This window comes from Gopherus evgoodei, chromosome 6 (genome assembly GCF_007399415.2).
Source record: "Gopherus evgoodei ecotype Sinaloan lineage chromosome 6, rGopEvg1_v1.p, whole genome shotgun sequence".
Taxonomy (NCBI): Eukaryota; Metazoa; Chordata; order Testudines; family Testudinidae; genus Gopherus; species Gopherus evgoodei.
In genome coordinates, this window is record NC_044327.1 from 33978258 (window position 1) to 34000529 (window position 22272).

Below are 22272 nucleotides of genomic sequence, written 5' to 3' on the forward strand. Positions count from 1 at the left end.
CACTGACCCTCCCAGAGCAGCTATTAATACAGCAAAAACTGACCTTTGGCTTGGTGTGAAACGACTTTGCTATTTTCTGAATAAAGACTGTATTATGTGTGGTTGAAGGAGGGAAGAAATTATTATCCTAGCCAGGCTTGTAGCCAACCTGCCTGAGGAAGCTTAAATATTACTGATAGGGTTTTCTCTTTTACTTTTGGAGGATGGAAAGGGGTTGTTGGGGCACTTATAGATAAAACTATATATCGGAATGTCCAGAAGCAACCTTTCAGCATCTCAGCAGCATTTTTTAAAAATCAAATGCAAAATGTCTTAAAGAAAATGTTCAAAAGAAATTTCTCAAGCTAATCTCAAACAAACCAACAGAATTTGATAATCCCCTGCACTGGCCCAGCCTTGGCAAGAGTAAAATCAGCCTCGGGGCTGCTCTGTTTTACACCAATGGCATTAGATTTTTAATGGGCCATATGCTAGTGGAGGATCAGTGTAGCAGAGTAAAGCCCACTCTCTTCCCCCTATGTTGGTAGTGGAGGTGGCTGGCACAGGAGGCAACACTGACACTTTTAATTAGTGAGGAGTTCATCTCTGCCAGGAAATTCTCCAACAGACATTTACAACCAAAATCTAGGTGATAATTTTAAAATTCATTTCACATTCTCTTCTAACGCAACATGCAATGAACCCTCTCCCCATATCCTATTTCCAGACGTGCTCTCTTGTGTTCAGGCCATCTTCACAGCACAGCGTAACCGCCTAGTAGATGGACTGTGTATTGTGCACATTTTAGCATTAATTTTGAGTACTTAAAATACATCCAGATGTTGTGTTAACTTCATGTCCTTGCTTTTATACAAAGCTACTTCAAAACCTACTGCTGAAGAAGCTCTGTTTTGTTAGGATAATAATGTAAACCTGAAATGCCCTATTGATCAGGGGAGCTGGAAGGTCCCAGGGTAAGTACTAGGGGATATAAAGTCTTTCACATCTATGTAGGTTGCTGGCTTAAACACAGATGAGCTCCATTGTTATCTGATGGCTATCCAGTGACCCGTGTGAAATAAATGTTTCATTCCCTGTTGGAGAAGTGTCCACCTCACACAAACCACCACAACTGGCACCTTTACTGACAGTCACAGAATAGACTGGGCCATGGAAACCAAATTATCCTCTTACAGGTAATTCCTTGAGGTTAGGGTTGAGGCACGGTGACAGGGCAGTGTGGGAAAGCATGCACTGCTGCTCGTGTATAATATTGCTATTGGGAGGATAAATAGGATTTCACACTGAAGGGCTGTCAGATGGACACCTTTTATAGGCTCTAAATGATTATACAAAGGCATGCACATGTATAGTGACCAGAAGTGCTAAACTCTTGCTGAGGAGTTTTCTTTCTTCATTAAAGATAGCAGTGATTTCATCAATGAGTAAGTGACTGTAACAGGAGCTATGCAGGGCAGCGATCAGACATTGTACATTTTTTTTCTTTAAAATACCAGAGTAGGAACAAAGGATCTTCCATGCATAATCAGACCATGGGTCCAAGTGTACAATACTGCCTTCAGTTGTGGCCAAATGGTGACAGTTCCTATAATGTACCTACCCAACATATGTGAGATATCATTACATTTGTTTTAATATGCCTGACTCCGGGTATACAGTATCAAGATTACTTTCAATCACAGCTCCAAATCCCAAAGGGTGTTAAGAGGCAGGAAAGTTTAAGTTCCACACAAGGTAGGGGGTATGTGAGGAGGCGAAGAGGACTTGCAGATGAGATTTTACAAATCAAGTTGATGTCTGTGCCTCTTGAACATTAAACATACAATATTCCTGCTGCAAACTGCCTAAGCCTATATGGTAGCATGATATCTTTAATGACTATATACAGCATATGTGGTCTCTCTTTTTAATGCCTCACCTAAAAGACATTCACTTCTGTTCTCCTTACATACACCACATTATCAAGTCTTTTGAAAAATCCAGACAAAGTGTTTGACTCTGATCCCTAGTAAAGTTTGAGATCACCATCCCATCTGATGTATTTTCTTTTATTTGCTAGGCATGAATTTCATTGAGTGATGCTTTGCACAATAAAGTGGAGGGGTAGATCAGGCTTCTTTGTCCTAAGCATTAAGCGGTTACCTGCATAGTGATGTTTTGTAGCTATTACTTCTATCCTGTGGCAGGAAAACATGGCACCAAGAGTTAGTAGTAGGAAAGGGGGCAGAAATGAGTTTATAAACCTTATTGCAGATGTTAATAGTTCCACTGAACCATAAGGCATTGCTGCTGAATCATCAAATGGGTGAATGTTTTCTGGCCTGCTCCCTAGATGATAACACGCCTTTGATCAATCTGATTGCCCTTTGCTGTACAATTGGTACTTCCAGAAATTGGATTCCCCTGACTGAAGAGATTGTGAGAACTTCTCCCTGCACAACTGTATTGTCTTTAATGAGGTCAAGCTTTATTATTCCACCTACCACGAGGAGATAAGACAATCCTAAAGTGCATTATGAGGCAGGACTGAAGACTTGTTACTGTCTCTTCATAGTCTCCAGCCCAGAGTCTTTGGCAGGGTGTGAGGAAAGGGCTCTTTCACACCCAGAGTGCTCTTTAAGGGGAGTGAGGGGCAGGTGGGTCATAAGCAGCACACACTCTGTGAAGCAGGAATTATCCTTCCATTCTGTGTTTGCACAACATCAAAGAGCTTACTAGCTAATTTTAAGGTATAAACTCAGCCTCCATAGTGTCTGAGTACTTCCCAGTACTCTGTAATATATTTATCCTCACAACATCTCTCAGGTGTGCTGTTAGGTCTATGTTCCAGAAGTAAGTCACAGACAAACTTAGGCCCTGTTACTATTGATATCAATAAGAGTTAGACACCGAAACATTTTTGAGACACTGGACCTAAGTGACATGTCCCCCAGCTTACTTGGGAAGCCTGTGGTAGAACAGGGAATTGGCCCCTGGTTTCTCAAGTCCTAGATGAGCATCCTAACCACTGAACTAACCTTTGGGTCCTTAGTGGAGCAGGGAGTAGCATACATGCTTCTGGGGAAAAGGCATGAACTAAAGTTGTTTTTCTAAAATTGGTTCAGAAGGATTTCAGTGCAAATACAGATCCTTGCTCTGAGTAAGGGCTCCGGACCATATTGGGAAAGCTCAGCCAGTAATGGAACCAGAAGAGATACCATGTGACTTATGGCTGTAGCCCACAAAAGCTTATACTCAAATAAATGTGTTAATTTCTAAGATGCCACAAGTACTCCTGTTCTTTTTGCAGATACAGATTAACAGGGCTGCTACTCTGAAACCTGTCATGTGACTTATGTAACCCATGAGTCTCAAAAATTTTAACAAGTAATATGGATGTTTGCTGCAGAATTTTGGGTCATCCTAATAGAAAAACAAGATTTGCCCACGTTTCTGATATGCCATGTTTCAAAAAACTGCTTTCATGTCCTCCAGTATACTATGAACATGTCACCCAGCTCTATACTAGTGTAATTGCTTTATCCTCACAGGAAAATTTTAACTATATGGAGAAACTCACTGTATTTATAATTGTGCATATTGTAATCCCAAGGACTTGCACACTCACTATAAATGAGTCCCACGGTGTCTTTAATTTTATGAAATACTTGTTTCTGTACTCTGCCAAACTGTCCTTTATTAGTTACTCTTACATACTGTCTCGAGATGAGAAAAACAGGTGCCTATTTCCTTTTCCCCTCCACCCCCAGAGAACTCTCCCCTATGGAAAAGTCCTATAGAAGTTAATAGACAATGATAACCTTTCTCTAAAATGTTTTAAAACCATGCTGTAGTTTAATAGAGAATTATCTTCCTGTTGGTAACAGTATGTGCTGGGCCCTTTAAGGGAGGCCCTTTAAGCATGGACCCAGTCCTGAATCGGTCCAGAACCAAGGGAATTCTGGGGGTTGTAGTGCCCAAAGACCGTGAGGGCAGGCAACAACAGAGCTTACTGGGAAAGGAGACAGGGCTATAAAAGAGCTCACTTCTAGGTACCTGAGAAGTGGTAGCTGTAAGCTGGAAAAATGTTACATGGGTTAGCTGGGTCTCTTCAGGTTAAAAGCCCAAATGAGGTTGATTAGTGATTAGCTCAGAGACAAAGTGGAGATTAAGAAACCCCTGGGGAGGGGAAGGAGTTTGATTAATGGGACTGTTTGCAAACCCTCAGCCAAAGAGAAGTGAGCTCTACACTAGGGAAGCTGAGCCCCAGACAGATACAAGTAAAGGAAAATGGGTGGGACAAACACAGTGGGCTGAGACATGACATCAATATCAGCTTCTTGTGTAGGGGTCCCAGAAAAGAAGCCCCACTCCTTCAATTTGCTGCAGCAAATTAGATGGGGGATGTTAGAGGGAGCTGAGGTCAAAGTACATTAATGAGCCCATAAGAAGAAAGACTGTTCTGTTTGTTTGGACTACTGTATTTACCTCTGAAGAGAAGGATTTTATATTTGACTGGAGAGCCAAATCACCCAGCTGCCAGAGTGAGAGGAGCTGTCTTCAGAGGGGACACTGAGACATGTATGAAAGGGTGAACTGAGGTGGTGACTGAGAATCGATGCCAGAGAGGTAAGCTAAGCCCCCATGCTTCCATAGAACAAATTCTGGACTAAACTCTGTTGGCTGCTAGAATGTCTACGGGCTTCATGTCTTCTTTTCTCAAAGCTAAATGTGCCTTGTTTTTAAAACTTTCCTCATAAGTCAGATTTTCTAAACTTTCTGTCATTTTTGTTGTTCTCCTCTGGACTCTTTCTACTTTGTTCACACTGTGTCCAGTTCCAGGTGCCAGACTTTTATTCCAGCTGAGGCCTCATCAGTGCTGAGTAGAGTGGGACAATTACCACCTGTCTTACATACAACACTCTTGTTAATATACCCCAGAATGATACTTGCGATTTCTGCAGCTGCATCACATTGTTGACTCACATTCAATTTATCATCCACTACAGCCCCTGGATCCTTTTCAGCAGTATGATTTCCTGGACAGTTATTCCCCATTTTGTAGTTGTGTGTTTGTTTTTTTTAATTCTTAAGTGAAGTACTTTGCACTTGTCTTTACTGGATTTCTTCATGTTGAATTCAGGGTAGTTCTCCAATTCATCAAAGTGGGTGTCTGAAACTCATTTGGCTAGCTTGCAGGAAGAAAAACTACTCGCCAATATTTCCATTCGTCATGGTTTAATTTTTGCCCAATCTACAAGGTTAATTTTGTGTTCTGGCTACACCTAGCAGGACACAAGAAGGCAAGGTACTAGTCCACCCTCTTTCTCCAGTTAGAAAGTCCCATAGCAGAATAAGTTATAGGAAACTATAGAGAAGAAGAAATGTAAGAAGTGGCAGCCTTCAGTGGGGCAAGTATTTACCTCATTGCTTAGTTTGCCACTCCCGGTCAAGGAAGTGTCTTGCATAGCAGTTAGATCCAGCTGCCAGTATTCTATGGATGTGTGAGGAGACCATGTTGCCACTCTGCACTCACTGAGGTATGTTATTTATAGACACTGAGTGTGTGTCCCTTTTGAAATACCATTTGGTAAGAAGTCCATTGTAGTCTGCTGACTTGAGAATGAGCCTTTGTGTTCCAGACTGCAGTCCAGAAGATGCCAGTTTCAAACATGATGATGAGGACAGAGGGTTTTTTGCTTCTAATTATGTGATCTGTAACGTCCTCAGAGCTTCCTTCAGGAAGCTGCTATGCTCATTTTCAAGCCGTTAACTTGGAGGTGAGGATGAGAGTGGAGCACTGGTGAAGGAGAAACCAAGGTGGAATATCAAATTCGTGAGATCTGACTGAGGAGAGTGACGACAACAAAGAGAGCAGTGATATTTCTCTCTGACCCTGATTTGCCCCCACCCCAAGCATCCTTGGGAGAAGGCTTGTGAAAGAACCAGTACTCCAGTCCCACTCTGCAATCCTATGTACACATTTATAATTGTGGGCTTTGAGCTCAGAGAGCATCACCAGGTTAGGCTGGCTAACCAGTATATTGTATGTGTGACACATTTTTGACAGGTTGAGAGTAATGTCTGTATGAAAATCTCATACCAGATTCCCCTGCTGTCAGTCACTGAACTGTTTTCTTGGGCATTGTTCTTCTCCTGGGAACCTCCACTTCCTTGGGTGGAAGGCCTTTCAGATTGGTCTCCCTGTGGGTGTCTGTCTGTTTCCTGTTCAGGGAAGTGACAAGTAGAATGAAAGTTGGGAAGCAGAGGATTCCAGTTCTACTTGAATTTCAAGAATATTGATGCTCAGTTTCAATTCCTCCCAGCTCCAAATGCTCTGAGGTGACCTGGGTGGGTTCCATGTGGTAATGCTGAAAGAGGGTAAGGAGGAAAGACCTTTTAAGAGATTAAAATAGTGGGATCTCCAGACCATATTGGCCCTTGAGGGGAGCTAGAGAAATCAGGCATGTTCCCAGGTATGATGGAAAGGATTACAGGAGAATCTGCAATATCAAATTCTAAAGAGGTGAGCATACGTGCTGGCTTCCGAGGTGTCTCCCCTGAGAATAACCTCTTGCCTTCTGTGGGGGCCTGAGCTGTATGTCTTCACCATATCACTTATGTTTGTCTTCCAACCTGTGATTACAATAACCCCAACTGGTTTGTGTGAAAGGGTCCAAGATAATGGCTCTTCCATGTGTGGTGCCTTTTTTTTTTTTTTTTTTAAAGGGCCTAAGCAGAATTAGAGGCTAGGGAGGAATAGGAGCAGATATCAGCTCAATGGGTGAGGTGAAGTTTCCATGCTTCCCTATTAAAATAGACAAATGGCCAGGGGGGAGTAATGTGGACTAGGGGTTTACATGGAGGAAGTCTCATCCACAGTTCTGTCTGCCACCTTTATTGCTGGTAGGTTGAACCTACCCGACTGTCTTGTAGATCAACAAGTTGTGTGTGTGTGTGTGTGTGTGTGTGTGTGTGTGTGTGTGTGTGTGTGTGTGTGTGTGTGTGTGTGTGTGTGTGTCATTGCCACAAATGCCCCAAATTGCTGAGTATTACAGGGAAGTCACCTTAAAACCATTAGGCTGAACTATTAAAAATGCTTTACAGTTAATCTTGTTCTCCATGCCGTGCAAAATGACAAATAACATAACTAAATATACTTATTGGTAAGATTGCTGCCTTTCAGGTGTTGTGGTGGGTACTGTAGAAAAGGCTAAAATAGGTTTTGTATTGTGTGGGACTTGTTTGTTAAAATCTTGTACGCAGTGACTTTGAATCTTCTTCTACCAAGAATAGAATTGTGTTCTGCTGTGTTGTTTTTGAAATGTACTGCAATATGTGTTATAGCAAGTGTTTTCCCCACTACACTGCTACTTCAAAGTCTGAGGTTTATCCATAACAATTTCCCAGGCTTTCATCCAAAGCCTGAAAATATGCCTCAAGCAAGACATTCAATCAAAAGTAAAACATTGCCAGTTATTTGGCTGTCTCTCCAGCTCCCTAGGAGGTAGCTTGCTGGTACGCTGGTCTGAAGAAACTCATGTTATGAAAAGCAAAATGAAAGAAAACAGAAATTTAAACAATAAGAACAGCTTCACTTCAGAGAAATTATCTGAGTATCCCATAGCAATCAACTTCCACCTCCTAGAAAAGGAACTTTAATTCGATTTTCATTTTAACTGATTTCTTTCCTGTTGTTGTTTTTTTTGAGCTTTTTAAAAAAAGAGACTGATCCACGTTTTACACACACTTTATCTCTCTAGTCTTAGGTGTGGGAGATGAGAAAGGTCTATTAAATTGTTGGATTATCCTCTTATCTTTCCTGATTTTTAAAAAGAACCACCGCCCAGTTCTCCAAGTTCTGCAGAGGGCTGCGCTATTTGTACTATTTCATATGAACAGGTAAATTGTGATTGACCTCATAAATGAGACTGTGTAAGAATGGCAATAAATCCCACCCTTTCTGTGCTTGAGTTCCCAGGATGTAGAAGGAGCATGTACTCTTGCTGCTTCTGGGACTAGTGAGAAGTAGTCTAGCAGATGTATGCAGGATGGAAGGAGGAGCTGTTTTGTTCTTTTGGTGCAAATTTTATTTCCTTCCTGAAGGGGGGGGGTCCCATTGTCCCTAATTCAAGCATCTGCAAGAGGACCTGTTTGGGAGGAGGATAAGCTGTTGAAGAATATAAGGCCTTTCTCAGTAGGCTCCATGGATCCAAACCTGTCTACTGGTACAACTGAGGGCAATTACATATGCAGACTTCCACCTTACATCCACCAATTATACTTACATAAAGGCATTACTCTTCCCCCAAGTTTTTAAATGAATTTTTTCTTCCTCTTCTCCTTGTTGACTATGCTCCTTCCTGTTGTAGTCAAGTAACTCTTCTCCTTTAGTTTTCCTTCATAGTCTCTCATCGTGATACCTTTAATGAATTAAGCCTCATGCTGGGAAAATTCTACGTCTTGTTCTTTTGGTCACCAGAGAAAGGTGTCTAAGCTCTTGCTCTCTTTTAACTTCCCAACCAGCCTATTCTTTCCAGAAGTCCAGATTTGACTGGGAAATCCCAGATTTCTTCTTGGTGATCTGTGTTCCCCTGTCTTGAGAATTAATAGAGTGTAAAGCTACCTTCCTGCTCCTATGTACTGTTGTCTCTTTGAGCAGAGCTACATGAGTTTTGCATTTCTCCCACTCCACTTGCCCAGTTTTCCTTATGTTTCTCTCATTTTAGCAAAGTGGGGTAAGCAGTAGGAACCAGGGAAGCCATTTATTCCAGTAGCTTCACCAACCAGCACTCCGTAGTGACAGTAAGTTACTTCAGCCCCCATCATGGGGTCCAGCGGGAGCTCAGGAGACACTATAGTAGGGAGAGAGGGAAAGAAAGGGGTAGAGTGGAGGTAAGCAAAAGGGAGAAGATGTTAAATTAGGAGACAGGTATAGGAGAGAAGAACTGGAAGAGATTAACCTCAGACAGGAAGGAAAAAAAGAGAGAGCACTGAGCAATGAAATTATGTGTTCTCCTCTCTGTGTGATTCAGTCTAGAGTGGGTTGTAGAAAGCTGTTGGGCTCTTTGAGTTTTGCTTATGATATGTGAAGAAGAAATCGGTACATTAAAAATACGAGTGTGGTTCCGATATGTGGAGATCCCAGAGATGTCACATGCCTATCACTTCCCCTCCTGCAGTAACTGATGTGCTCTTGGAAAATACAAGTGAAGCAGTGTAAATCCTCTCTATCTAGAGAAGGGGTCGGCAACCTTTCAGAAGTGATGTGCCGCGTCTTCATTTATACACTCTAAGGTTTCATGAGCCAGTAATACATTTTAACGTTTTTAGAAGGGCTCTTTCTATAAGTCTATAATATATAACGAAACTATTGTTGTATGTAAAGTAAATAAGGTTTTTAAAATGTTTAAAAAGCTTCATTTAAAATTAAATTAAATTAAAATGCAGAGCCGCCCGGACCGGTGGCCAGGACCTGGGCAGTGTGAGTGCCACTGAAAATGAGCTTGTGTGCCGCAGGTTGCTTACCCCAATCTACAGTTAAATACCCACATGTGGAAATGGGCTTACAATAGGATGCACAATTAAACTAACATCAAAATCATCAAACTGTTAGCTTGCATGCATGTTAGCTCACGTGTAGCTGATCCTGAGCAACCACTTCATATATCTTGACCGAGCAGTTACCAAAATAAAGGATGATACTGTACTATAAACCAGCCTAATTAGTATGGTGTGGAACACTGATCTATATCTATTGAATATAGACAGTGCATTATGGTAATTGGAAAAGTCACACGAGTATTAGAACTGTCCTCATGTAACTTTTCCAGTAACCACAATGCACTAATAGAATGTACACTATGTATTAAATATACTGTACATTCGCTATCATTTTAGCACTAAGCAGTATAAATCATGTATATACTGTTAATTTGTACTATAGTGGTGACCAAAATCACAAAGGGGATTTGGGGCCCCGTTGTGTGAAGAACGGTACAAATACACAAGAAGACGTGGTCCCTGCCCCCAAAGAGCTTACAGTCTAAATGAGACCATTCAGAAAGTTTTGTGTATTTTATCTAGACTATAGTACCAGTAAGATAAAGTGTGGCTTAATGGATGAAATACAGTGCAAAACCCGGGTTGTAGACACAGCTGAACAAACTGCTCCTGGAGCTTGAAGGGTCACTGCAGTGTAAACAGAAGGCAGGGGTGACCTGTGATATAATCTCAAGACATAATAAATACATGCTTCATGCTGCTTCTTACCTTCTGCTGATTCTGGTATTTTAGAACACTGTGGGGCGCCTCCATGCAAAGATTCTAATCCAACTTCCTGTATTTGAAGTGGGGTTTCTTTTAATTATCTTTGAAAATGTGCATGGACGTATGTTTAGAATGTCTTAAGTTTATCTAGTATAACATGTAAGTATTCCCAACCTTACCTTCTTCTGGCAGACTGTAAAGGCAATTAACCAGTTTCAGGAAGTAAAGCTAGTTGCTCTGTAGACAGTGAGGGCCAGGTCTGCTGCAGATGTAGATCAGCATAGCTTCATTGAGCTCAGTGCAGCCAAACGAGCTTACACCTACTGAGATGGCCCTATATTTGAGTTACTTGAAGAGCCACTGACCCTTATTTTTCTTTACTGTGCATCCCCTATGTGTCTGTTCTGCTTATACTTCACTATACTAACTTCAGTTTCTGACTGGGCCTCATTTCAGCTGAGCAGGGCTTTCAGGAGAGCCATGCTGCCTATCACAGGTTACTGCTGTGCTAAATATGATGCTGCTAGCCATATATGTTGGCAGTATGGGCTGAAGGCAGATAAATACCCAACAATCTGCAGCAACTTAATCCAGATGGTCAAGTTTGTTTTCTTTACAATGCAAACTGTCTCCAGTGAATGTATGAAATCCATCTTGTAGCTTTGTTTTGCAGTATAACTTTAGTGGTAAGGTTTTGTGTCTAGGACTTCCAGAGGGATGATCAGATGCTTAAGATTAAGCAGATCAGAATCAACAAATGTAGTTAAAATAAAAATTGCAGGTACTGCCATGTATTTTGGCATAGAGTACGATGTTTCAGATAATGTTCTGTCTTTGGCTGAGAGTGATACGTGAGCTTTAGGAATACAATAATGGGATAACAATAATGGATCGGATTGTCTCTCCCCCGTGGTCCATACCACTCTCTGAGCAAGGATTGTTCCATGCCCACATGGAAAAGCAACTCAGCTATCTCCACTGCAATGTCTTCCCCCTAGACTTATGGAGGGCTTTCTATGGGTTTGGGATCCATGTAGGGGCAGGTCTTGGGAGGGGATAGGCTCAAGGTGATGACATTGTACTCCCATAAGAGCCCTGTGGAGTTCAGAGTGGGAAAATACCAGATCTCCTAGGACCACCATGGACTGCTTAATCCGTGATAGAGTGGTTCGGCTGGAGTAACTCTGTCAAAGTGTGGGTGAATGTGCACACTGGGGCATAGATGGTATGGATGGCCCTGGACTCCTATGAAGTCCTTGAAATCAAATCCTGTAGTTTGTGCCTCACCCCCAAAATGAAATTAATGGAGACACTTTTCTATGTACTTTTATTGCATGAGAAGTGGCAAACAAGCCTGTTAGGCTTTACATTAGTGCAAAGTGCTTTTGTCTGAGGATCTCAGCTTGCTTGTCAAACATTTAACTTATCTCACCCAGGGGCGGCTCCAGGCCCCAGCACGCCAAGCGCATGCTTGGGGCGGCAAGCTGCGGGGGATGCTCTGCCGGCGCTGCGAGGGCGGCAGGCAGGCTGCCTTCAGTGGCTTGCCTGCGGAGGGTCCGCTGGTCCTGCGGCTTCGGCGGACCTCCCGCAGGTGGACCCTCCATAGGCAAGCTGCCAAAGGCAGCCTACCGGCCGTGCTTGGGACAGCAAAATACCTAGAGCCGCCCCTGATCTCACCACAAACATTATTCCCATTTAACAGATGAGGATCAAAGATTAAGACCAAAGTCACTCAAACAATTGGCCTGCTGAGCACCCACGACCTTTAGATCCTCTGAAAATAGTGTCAATTATTTAGATACCAAATTTGAAGTACGTATATTTGAGAAAATTTTTCTTAAATCACCATAGGATGTCTATTGCCATTCATGTGCGTAGACTCCCACTCCTGTCTCAGTGCTATTAGCAGCCAACTATCCACAGTTCGCTTATGACGTGCTGTATTAAGAATTTGTCAAGGATGCCAGAAGCCCATAGGATGGGTATTCTCTTTTGCAGTTATAAATCTAAATAAACACAGGGCATGGAAGAAACTAATTCACTAGTGGTGTTCAAATGATTCCTTTCAAGCTAAAAATTGCAGTCAGGGGCAGCTCCAGGCACCAGTGTTCCAAGTGCGTGCCTGGGGCGGCAAGCTGTGGGTGGGGGGGAGCGGAGGGGCAGCCTGACAGTCACCATGAGGGCGGCAGCCCGCCTGCAGGAGGTCCACTGGTGTCACGGCTTCGGCGGCAATTTGGCGGCGGGGACGCCGAATACACTGGACCGGCAGACCTCCTGCAGGCATGCTGCTGAAAGCCTCCTGCCTGCCGTGCTTGGGGTGGCAAAATACATAGAGACTCCCCTGATTGAAGTGAAGTTTAAACAAATCTGATGCATGAGAGCACTGTGTGCTGTTCACTAAACCCTTTTGACGATGAACTTGCTGATAAACTGAGGAGGCGAATATCTGATAATAGAATAAAAATGAGCACTGGATGAATCATAATTAGGAGACCTATTGTATGGTCTCTAAGGGAACAGTGCCAACTTGTGATCAAGTGAATGTTAAAAAAAAAAAAAATCCAGTTTCAGATGCCACTCGTCCCCTATGCCAAATTTGGGGGTTTGACAGTTATATATTCTAATTAACAAAGAAACAAAGTTCCTCTTTCCTGTTGTGTGAAAGACCCACACAAACACTGGGGGGGAAATGGCTGTCCAAGAGAAATAATGAAACTGACTATCTACGAAGTGTGGTCTGATGCATCAATTCAAGTACCTGGGGGGAAAAAAATAGATGGAAAAAAGTTGTCTTTCATGACTTTTTCATTTACAGTCATAAATGCTTCTGGTAGAGTTGTAACTATACTAAGTTTAAAAAAAAAATTCAGACAGAGGTGTGACTTTTAAATTGTGTGTGTGTCCTTTGAACTGTCTGGCAGGAAATTGTTTCAAAGAAATGACTAACAAATCAATGGAAAAAATAGACAGTGCAATGAAGGTCACAGGCTTTAAGAGTCTCCACTTTACTGACTTTTTGGTAACCCTTTTCTCCCTTTAAGTGCACTTAGAACCAGTGATGACAGTGGAAACGGAATCCTTTCCCCTCTTTGACCATAGAAACGGTACAGGAAATGCAGCACCAGTGCAAGCATCTCCATGCTACTTCCTTAAGTTGTCTGTGTCGACCCTGACCTGCAGGGACTAGGTCTATGACTGAGAGAGCAGTTCAGTCTCCATGGCCAGTCAATATTCTCTCTGCTGAGACTGCCTGTGTAAACACCCTAGGTCACCTCAAATTCTAACTGAGTGAAATGCACTAGTGTGTGCCAGGTATCGCCTTGTTTTGTACCAAATGCACTGTGACAGTCATATAGTGGGGCATCATCACAAGATTGTTCACAGGCCAAGGGCTGGCTGATTTCTGTTGCTGAGCCTCATGAGGTTGCAGTTGGAATATGGCTTTTGAATGAAGGATACTAGTATTCAGAGGCACATAAACCATCTGTCATGTCCACGGTACCACAATAAAGATACAAAGATCAAAGAAGGAACAGACTGTGTCGGAGAGCAGAACTATGTTAATATCAAACACATTGGAAAAGTGAATGAAGTTGCATTTATTACCATATGTATTAGGTCAATATAAGCAAAAACATCTTTATTTAATGAAATGTTAGTAAAATTTTCAGTAAAGTTAGCTTGAAAGGATATGCAGATACTGGTGATTGTATATTTGAGTGACCTACAGCTACCTTTAACTTGACAATTACCTCAAAGAATTTAATAATATTGCACAATATTTGCTATCTATTTAAGACATAATTATTTGTACTGCAGTATGTCTAAGGATCAGTGTTCCATTATGCTGGAAAATGTACAAACATTTATTTAAAAACACACCAAGTACTAAAGGGTTTGTAATCTGTTAGAACAGGGAGACTAAACAAACTTTGGAAGGCAGGATAAGCATAGCTTAGCACAATGAGCCCTTTATTTAAGTAAGTCAAAATCTACCAGGGTAACTACTATATGATGCAGGAGGAATAGGGACAACTGCATGTAAGCATCCTGAGATTAGCCATGCATCAGGATGCCTGAATTGGAACAGAATTACCTTCCTCTATCCATCCTGCTCTGTTTACAAGTCAGGATAGTCCTGCTAACCTTGCACATGTAGGTTTTAAAACAAGTTCTTATTCGGCAAGGGCTGTCTCCTTCAGCTGGCAAAACTGGACAAATACTTCTCTAGAAAACCTGCCTCATCCCCACACTGGAGAAAGTGTCAATAAGCAACAGCTGAGTAAAGGTTAGACATACTATCTGCCAGGGGATGGCATTGGACAGCATGAGCACTGTGATTCCTACTTAAAGGCCTTCAGTTCTCAGTCTGGCTTAATAGCTTGCAGCTCCTTTGTTATACTGTGGTCTCACAAAGAGACTTTATGACAGCCCAGCTGGCTCTTTTCAATTCAAAACCATACTGTATAAAACTCTATCTTCATCTTTCTGCCTCCCGCCTTCTGGCATCAAAAAGTGTGAATAGCCAGAGCTAGTGCTCCTTGAGTACCCATTTGCTTTCCTAGCAATTCTGTGCAGAAAAAACAAAGGCAGCTCAGCATGTGAAGTAGTGTTGGTAGGAACCTCTGTGTGAGGTCCTTGGCAGGATTATCTCATTCCAAAGATCTAGGTGGCTGGAATTCTTCCCCCTCTTCCCCCTTTAATACAAATCCTTAAGTGTTAAGTCGGGCAGAAAATGAGTCTACTCTACATTTATCTTACTGAATGGCAGTCAACTCCCGCCTAATCTTTCAACATATATTTGTTCAGTGGATCAACAGATTGTGTAAGCAGCATGACTGACTGGTTTAGAAATGTGTCTGCTCATGTTTGGTTTGTATTGAACCATTGACCATTTTGTTTGTGAATCCATCATAAATTATATCTCTGGGTTACCCAGTACAAGTGAAGGATACTTACCCTGGAGTGAAAGACATCTTAAACAGCTGTCAGCCTTCAGAAGGGAAGCTGAATCTCATTAATGGTTTTATTTTTGTTTTTTAAAAGCCCCCTAACCATGCAGCTATTCTTTACAAACCTGGTGTAATTTTATCTCTTGTATGCTCAAGATTCCACTTGACAAAATGCAAGGACGTTTCTGGTTAAAAGTAAATGTTTTAAAAAATGGGAAGAACAATAATTTCATATGTCACTAAGAATTTTTAAACTTACATTAGCGGCATTTGTAATATTTGGTCACAGTTAATACCAGGAGGCACATGTACAATGCTTTCACTAAAAGAAGAGGTCAGAGAACATCACAGTCCAACTCCTGCTACCTGGGAAAAAAATTACACGTAAAAATTTCATAAGCTACAAAGTGATTTAGACTCAAGTGCCTAAAAATCACTTTTGAATTTTTTACTCTCTGTCCTTGGGCCAGAGTGCTAGGAGTCTAGATCTGACCCAGCGCTCTGGTCATTAAGGTACTAGCTATTGCCCCCAGGAGTGGCCTTAATTGGGAGATGAGTGCTCAATGGTTTAATTAGGCAGGAGAACCATCAACTGAGAACAGTTAAGGGAGTGAAAGGAAGGACCAGGCAAGGAGGCTGGTAGGGACCAGGGTATCAGGATGAGGAGCCCTTTCCCTCTCACTCCCGGAGAGTAGGCTAACGGGGAAGCTTATCTTAAAGATTGTTCAAAGTACACTGACGGTCTCCATGTAAGTACCTAGATCTTGAGTTCTCAGCTTGTGAGGATTTCTTAGACCTCTCTCTAGGGGTTGGAGGGACAGCAATTCCAGTTCCATGGGAATGGCAATGCCACTCAGCTAGCACAGGTGATGGAGGAAGTAAGAAGGGAAGGTTCTGAGCTCCAAGGGCTGCCCCTGAGAAGAAAACACAGGCAAGAAACAAAGCTGTCTGGAGAGGAGGTGCTACAGGGGTGAAAAGAGGAGCATCTTAATTTTGAAAGATCAAAGCTGGGTTCTGAAGGACAACCGGAGAAGGGTTTGTGTATGATCTGATGAGTTGGGAGTGATTTAACTCTTCTTCCTCTCAGAAGCAAATAATTTTAACTTCATGGATTGTCACAAGTGGATCCTGGCCATAAACATAGGCGGCAGGTTTGTATAATTTTTGGTGGGGCCTAAAATAGTGGTGCCTCCCACCCTGTAAGCCAATATAAAATGAAGCTACAACGTGTTGGCACCACAAGATTACAAGGGTCAATTAAAAGTGGAAAGTCAGAAGCAGCACTTGCCTGCTTCAGTATACAGTATTATATTGTGTTGCATCTGTTGTGACAAAGTGGGAATGTTCTTAATGTTTTCTCTGAATACTGTGTGGCTGCCTCAGTTTCCCCTGAAAGGTGCCATGTTGGGGACAAAAAGATCAGGTGGCCTCCTTGTCCAGAAGAGAGACAAAGGCCAGAGGGGGGAGTGTCAGTTTGGAGCTGGCTGGGGAAATGGGGAGAGGCCCAGAATTTGGGTCTGGGCTCCCCACCCCCCAAGATGGACCTGACTGAGGGATCCTGTTTTCTATACCTACAAGCTCTGTGTTAGACAGTGTTCCTGTTTTTTACTGGCTAGCTGAGAGTCACATCTGACTGCAGAGTTGGGATGCAGGGACCTCTGGTTGCCCCAGGACCTGCCTGGGCAGACTCGCTGCGGAAAGCGCACGGTGTGGAAGGGCATGCTGAATGCTCTGAGGTCAGACCCAGGAAGGTATAAGCTTCTTGTCCTGAAGACAATATGCTCAGGGAGAGGAGGCTCCCCCAGAGTCCTGATTGGCTTTGTATGGAATAGTTCCAAAGCATCCCAGGATTCCCTTCTACACCACGCACTTCCTGGAAGTCCGCACAGGACTGACACTCTCTCCTCTGGCCTTTATCTCTTTTCCAGGCATTAGGAGGCCACCTGATCTCTTTGTTCTCTAACACTTTCAGTTGGCATCTTGCAGGAGAGCAACCCAGGCCATCAGTTGCCTGGAGACTGGGTTTTGTCCATTCTGTGTGCAGACAGCATCACACTGGCCCTCTAGGGCTCTACAACAGTTGCACCCCTTAACCCACCATCTAGATCCTTGAGAAATGCATAGGGGAAACTGAGGCACCCACACAGTATTCAGAGAAAATATTAAGAACATTCCCACTTTGTAACACCTGTATATGACTAGTTATATACTTTAAAGGGTGTAAAATAATCAAGTATTGTGCTAAACACAATGATACTCCAAACTGACCACCAAATTTAAGTTGCGCATTTTTCCCCTCAGGTGAGGGCTCTGGGGTGGGGCTGAGGATGAGGGGTTCACACTGCAGGAGGGTGCTCAGGGTTGGGGTGCTGGGGGCACAGGCTCTGGGGTGGGGCAGGGCTGTGGATAAGGAACTTGGGATGCAGACAGGCTGCCCCAGGGCTAGGGCCAGAGAGGACTCCCCCCCACCCCACTGGCAGCAGTAATTTCCAGGGGAGGGACCCCTCCTCTTCCCCTCCCCTCCCCCTGGCAGCACATTCACTCTGCACCACAGTCACTGCACATGCTCCTAGGGCCTCTCTCAGGTCCAGAAAGCCCACTCGCCTCCCTGATGGTGGGTACTGGGGGTGGGGGTGGGTTGCAGGGCCACCCAGAGGGGAGGCAAGTGGGGCAATTTGCCCCAGATCCTGCAGGGGCCCCCACAAGAATATAGTATTCTATAGGATTGCAACTTTTTTTTATGGAAGGGGCCCCCAAAATTGCTTTGCCCCAGGCCCCCTGAATCATCTGGGCAGCCCTGGGGGGTTGCCATCACTTGTGGCCTCTGCTGCTGCTGCCCCTTATTCTAGCCTCACTGGGGATGGGGCTGCCCCTGGCCCAGCGTGGGGCAGGAGTGAGGACTGCAGGGTGGTGGCTGGGGGGGGCAGGGTGTCACAAAATTCACCCAAGCCCCAGCTGCTCAGGTCTAGAAAGTCCCCCTCTCCCAACCCCCAATTCCTTTTGGGGAGAGGTGGAGGGCTTCAGAAATTGCCTCTGGGATACAGTGTACTCCAAATATTTGCTCAGGGAATAGGAGGGCTGTGAACTGCCATGTGCTGTTGTTTGCTGGAATAAATAATCAAAGGCCGTGCTCTCTTCCCCCCCTCCCCATCTTGTCTTTCAGTGGATTTCAAATGGGGGTTATTTGCAGGTACCATCTTGCATGCAATTGAAAGCATTGAAAAACCCAGGCTTTACAATCATACTCTCTTCCTTTTTCTCTCTGCTTCTTTATTTCTCTCCCTATCCTTTCTTTAAACCACAGTTGATGACACCATTGTCAACTCCCTGAGACTCTGACAAATCTAATTGCAGTTTAAATATTTGTATTGTAGAAAGCCAGAAATGAATAATCTAACCAATGTATATTTAAGCATGTAAATATCTTAAGCACCAACTGCCAACAATCTTTTAAAAGGGTAAACGTATAAACTCTTGGATACTGCGGGTTCAGTTTATTGAATGCTTGCGTTTCCTTTGTGCACTTATACTTTATATATACAAAAATCAAGGACTAAAAACATGACTTGCAAGCAAAAATTAATAATTCTGCCTCTTTTCATGTACTGGGAATCTGAAAATTACACGACACCAGTAACCTACTCATTTGCAATGAAATTCCCATGGAAGCACATAATATGTTCACATTACTATCAAATAAGTTAACATATTAATTGTTGTTATAATGAACAACCAAAGGAATTTGGTTTGTGTAGCTGCTTTTGTATGAGTGCAGCCCTGAGTACCTTTCAGGAGAAATGGCTGCCTTTTAAAAAGGAGTGACTAGTACAATGGCTGTTGGTTCAGATTAGGGCTGGTAGAAAATTTTCTATTGAAACTGTTGCGAAGGAATATTGGATTTTTGACACTACTTTTGGCAAAAAAATCTGCTTTCTGTGGGGTTTATTGGTTTTTTGTTTTGTTTAAAAACTGAACATCCAAACCCTAAAATATTTAGGTTCTGAAATGCTGCCGAGGTGCCTCATGGGGATGGTAATCTGGGTGCCTCAAGCTCCTATTCTTCTCCATGGTTTGGGTGCCCTATCACACTTCATTTCTCATGATGCATTGTGGTCATGTGATTTCCATGATTCACTGCCTCTCCACACCAAGAGAAGAGGCTATGGTGCAGTATGAGAGATGTAGTTTGACCAGGAATCCTAGCCTACAGAGGAGAATGGGAGCAAAAGGCTCCCAAATTACAGCTCCCATGAGGTGCTTTGGCAGCATAACCGAATCTAAATAGACCAGCTTCTTTTTTTTTCTCCAAAACCTGAAAGCGTTGCTTGGCCAAAAAAATGGGATTTTATTTTTCCATCTCCACTAAGAAAAACACTCAAGATCTATTCCCAACTCTGGCACTCATTTGCTGAGTTATCTTGCAAAATCACATAAGGCCAAACTTTCAAAAGTGGCCTCTAACAGTGCCGTGGATATTTCAGGAAGTGCTGTGGCCCATAGGGCTGTCCAAAGACATTGCCCTAACTCAGGCAAACCCCCAGTGTTGTGTCAACTGCTGGAGCAACCCAGGATTGGGAGGGGACAAAGATGGCTTAAAGTCTCCTTAGCTGCCTTTCTCCTGGGCTGTAACTTCTGAGCTGCACTTCTAAGAAGTTTTGGGTGTTCAGGACTGGATGTCCTCCTGGGACATGGGAGGATTTTTTTAATTATTCATAGGCATTGTCATAATTGATCACATCTGGCGTCCATCTAGTTCAATATCCTGTCTCCAACAGTGGCCAGAACCAGATGCTTCAGAGGAAGGTGTAAAAAAGCCTCCTAATTACTAGTAGTTAGAATGTTTTTTGCCATGAAGCATATGATTTAATATCACTTTCAAAGTATGTTAGTGTTAACTATTATAACTGGATATTCTTACTATTTACATCACTGTATAATCCCTTTTTCAATCTTTCTAAATTTTTGGCCTCAAAGATGTCTTGTGGCAATGAGTTCCACAGTCATAATGATGAAAAACCATTCTGCAACCTTCCCTGATAGATATTTGTAAAGTCTAACTTAAAGGTAATGTGGCCCTGTTGATAGAGGTCTGGATTGGGATTCAGGACTTCTGTGTTTGCCACTGGCCTGCTATGTGACCTTGAGCAAGTCACTCTACCGTTGTGCCTCAGTGGCACCATCTATAAAATGGGGATAATGATACTTACTTTCCTTTGTAAAGCATTTTGAGGTTGATGGATAAAAAGTATAATATACGAGGTAGCTATTATTTTTCTATCCCCAGCCTCCCTTGGTAGCCTGTTAAACTGTCATTATTGCAGCGATACATTTGTAACTGCTGTGACACAAGATAAATGTGACAAGTGCTAATTCCAAACGCCCACTTTATTGAAACTGAGAACAGCTTAATTCAAGCACTTTGAATTTTCTAAGGACATCTGAGGTTTACAGTTACAGCACTTCAGTTTGTTATTGCCTGGAAAAACTAAAGTGTTACATTAAAGATCTAAGACTAAAAGATGAACAATTGTATTACAAGAAGAAAGCAAATAGTAAAAGTAGAAAAAAAAAAGCAAATAATTCTCATTGTTAAAAGGAAATAAAACTGAAGTTGCAAGATTTCACTTCTCTCCCCAAGGACATGAAACAACTTAAAAGCCAAAGCACTAAGAATTAGGCTTTCAGGAACTGCGTTTTACATCTCCCTCAAGATATGGTATTCCCCTGAAAAAGCTTTGTATTGCAAGAGAAGAAAAAATTGACATCAGTTACAGAAGCATAAAACATTACATAGAGGAATGAGAAAAATGGTGATTTGCCCAAAGATTTATGAAGAAATAGGCTTAATAATTGGTGGATTCAAGGTAAGCACATTTTCTTGCTCAAACTAATGGTGAGTTTCAAATTTTTCTGATGTGCATAAAGTGCCAGGTGACTATCAGGACATCAGTCTGTTGAGAGTGGCCAATAATATATTTTGAGATTGTAAATCTTGATCAACAGAGAACTGCACCTTCCTGAACGGTCTTATCAGTAGATCTTCTTTGTGGATGAGGGAAGAACACTGAAATGTGAAATTGCAAACAAGTAAAAAATGTCAGCCTTGCAATGAAGCAGACAAGGCCTGATAGGCTTACTGTCCAAACAAATAACTTGTCAGTATCTCTGGGAAAGGCAAAAGTCCACAACATGCAGACCATTGTCAAGAAATACAGAAGGTGTTTTGATGGGATGTTATTGTGGGGTTGCAGAACTGGCAAAGGGCAGCCCACAGATGTGGCAAAACAAATTACTAGATTACCTTCTGTAACTCCAGAGGCTAGTCTCTTTCTAACACTCTGTAAAGGGTGCACAGCTTATAACATGGGATAGTCACAATGCCACACAAAAGGCAGAAAGAAAGGGTTCTTTCCTGTAAGGATAGAGGGAAGCTTCTGGTCTGGCTATATCGGAGTAGAGCCAAGAAAGACCACTTGGGGCATCCAGTCCCGACTCACTATATCATAGCCATAAAGTCCTGCGTATCAGAGCTTTCTGGAAAGTGACAATTTTGTTCTGAGGCAAATTCTGATACGACACTTGCTTTTCATCCCAAAATGGGAATGCCACAAGGTGAGCTGTCCCTTTTCTACGGTTATGTCAGCCTCCTCACCTGTAGCACACCTCACCAGGTGAAGGACAGGAGCCCAGGAATCATGTTCAGTATTTATTTAGTACTCATGTTTGTCACTAAAACCCGACTGAGAGCAGGGCGCCATTGAGCTAGGTGCTGTACAAACAGTGAGTAGTAGACAGTCCCCGCTCTGAGGACTGTATGATCTAAATATGATGGGGCATGTGCCTCAGAGCCAAGCGAGCTGGAGAATATAAGGTGACTTGAGCTCTCAGAGGGGATGGGGCTTAAAGAAATACCAGGGCTGTGTGGCAAACTCTGCACAGATATTCTCCTTATCACCCAGGAAAGTGGGCCTGTGGAGTGCAAGCCTGCAGAAGGAGCAGGAGTTAGCTAGGAAGGCTCGAAGGACACAAGCTGGCTGGAGGAAAGTCTTGGGAGAGATAGGACTAAAAACTC